We start from the raw sequence: 2,476 nt of genomic DNA on the forward strand, positions 1-2,476 counted from the left end.
CTTAAAAAAAAAAAACAAAAATGAGGAGAGCAGGGGGGGGAAAAAGGGGTTCATTTCCTTTAACCCCAAAAAACCCGCCCAAAAAAATAAAAGTTACATCTTAAATTCAAAGTGAGGAATGAAAAAAAAAAAATCCTAAGAAATTGCCCAAGTATTATAATTAAAGAAAATAATAAATTAAAAAGCTTTAAAACACTATTTTTATTGTACACAGCCCTAGACAAAATTATGCGCATTACTATACCCCCAAAAGGGGGAAAACATGAAAAGTTGAGTGTGACAAAATGACACAGCTCTGTAACTCACAATCAAAACCCCCTCAAAATAAACCCTTTGGGATGTCCGTCTTAAAAATAATCGAACATCTGGTCACCCGGGTTTAGTTTTTTATTATAATTTGGGAAAGAAAACCCTTTTAAAAATTTTTTATTTACATTTTTTTTAAATTTTATTATGTCCTAACGATATTTTAAAAAAAAAGAAAAGGGGGGGGAAAACGAAGGAAAACAGGGGCATGATTTGGCCAAAATAAAAAATTTTTTCCCCTAAAATAGTCTTGTCTGTCAAGTCACTTACTTGGAAAGTTGGTTTCCTCGCTAATAAAATCGTCCCTTTCAGAAACAAACCCTTTTTCCTCATTCAATAGGCCCATCCACATTTTCTAAAACCCCCTAAAAAGTTTAATTATCCTAAAGCCCCTTTTCCCTCCTTTGGGGGGGAAAACGATTCAAAGGAACCCGGGGGTTTTTGGCTACCATCCACCCTCGTTATCATCCGTTCTGGGGCCTGCACAAGAGGGCCAAAGAACACCAAAACTAGGAAAAACCCAAAGATTAAAAAAATTTTCAACAAGTAAAATACACATATAATTTCGCTGGAGGCCCGGGGACATGAGGCATGTTGAGGGTTTAGGGAAATCACAAACTAAAAAGAAGGAGTGCCCAAAACACAGAAAGATAAAATCTGGGTTAAAACCGGGGAAAGACAAAATGGCGTTACCTCTACTCGGGACTTTTTCTCCCATCCATTTAACTTTTATTATTTCCCTTTTTCAAAATAATGTTTTTTACGGGCCCCAAAAAACACATTTATGAAGTAAAATCCTCACAATAGTCAAGAGGGGTCAGGGAGGGGGTGAGGGGAAAGCCCAACGAAGACACCTAATCAGTTCTGTCTCTGAAACCTCCTTGCCCTGATCATCACAGTTCTGTGATAGGCCCCACAATTGTCACTCCCGGAAAAGTATTAGAAAACACGGTCCGAGGGAAATGCTTGTCCCTTTCTGGGGGGTGGTGTGGATAAAGGGATGAGGGGTGTGGTTGAAAAGGGGGCGAAAGGCTTGAGCTCGAGTGGCATGAATTAACTTGCCCTGACTGTATGTGGTTTGACTGGGTTTGGCTAGAGTGAAGGAGGTTGGTGTGATTATTGAGGTGTGTGTTCAAGGTCGCATGAGGCCCTTTAGGAATGTTGGATATTTTAGGAAAAGCAGGTTTGGAATTTTGGGAAAGCCGGTATGGATGGCACCTCTCCCCGCCCCAAGAAAAGCTTGGGGAGTTTCCAAAAGATTTTCCCGAGGGGTGACAAAAATGTCCTTAGGGTTTTCCCTTGATGAGGGGTTGAGGCTGGGAGATGGTGGTGCCCTGAGCCTGGGGGGCTCTCTGTGGCAGGGCCATGAAGTGTCAGATCTACCAGCGTTAACTTTGTACCTTCCGTTCGCACTCCTGATTCCAGGATTCCAAACCCATTCCCCTTTTTTTTTTTTAGAACTTTACCTTTTTCCAAACTTGTACACTGGTCCAAAACTGCCATCTCGGTTTTCACTCTCTTTTCCCTTTTGGGGGCAAGTCCCCCCCATGTACTCGGGGTGAAACCCGGGTCACACCTGAGGAAATAATTTAAAAATTGTTTTAGAAAACACTGCCCGAACCATGTAATGCCAAACCCATCCTCCCCCTAAACACCCCAATATAAAGAGCACACTGAGGGGCAGAAGGAAAAGGAGGAAAGTAAGAAACCTGGTTTATTAAAATGAAAAGTCAGAAAGGCCAAACTGAAAAAAATATACGAGTTAAAATTTGGGTTGGGAAAACTAAGAAAAAAAAAGGGCCCGCTCCCAAATATGATGCTAAGCATGAATTTTCTTCCCATTTTTTTCATATTAAGTAAACAGATATCAATGTCCTGAAAAAAAAATATAGATATATTTATGATGTTCATGATTTACTTCCCTATTAATAGAGACATATATGCTATCTCCTTGAATTGATAACAATACACAAAATCCACAAATTCCAAATCACGTGCATATTAAATTTGGAAAGACATGTATAGTATCTGTATGTTTAGCATGTATAGGATAAAGCTTTGTACCCTTTTACATTTTACATGTGAAGGGATGTATATGTATAGGTTTTGATTTGAATAGAAATTGGAAAATGTATATGCCCTGTATATACAATTGCATGTATTTTGGGGG

At 39.5% G+C, this 2,476-nt stretch overlaps 1 pseudogene; it reads right to left on the reverse strand.

Moving 5' to 3' along the window:
- Positions 1-1,199: 1,199 nt before the first annotated feature.
- Positions 1,200-2,476, reverse strand: part of LOC119582367 — a 19,552-nt pseudogene continuing 18,275 nt past the window's right edge.

This window comes from Penaeus monodon, chromosome 15, assembly GCF_015228065.2.
Source record: "Penaeus monodon isolate SGIC_2016 chromosome 15, NSTDA_Pmon_1, whole genome shotgun sequence".
In the NCBI taxonomy this organism is placed as follows: Eukaryota; Metazoa; Arthropoda; class Malacostraca; order Decapoda; family Penaeidae; genus Penaeus; species Penaeus monodon.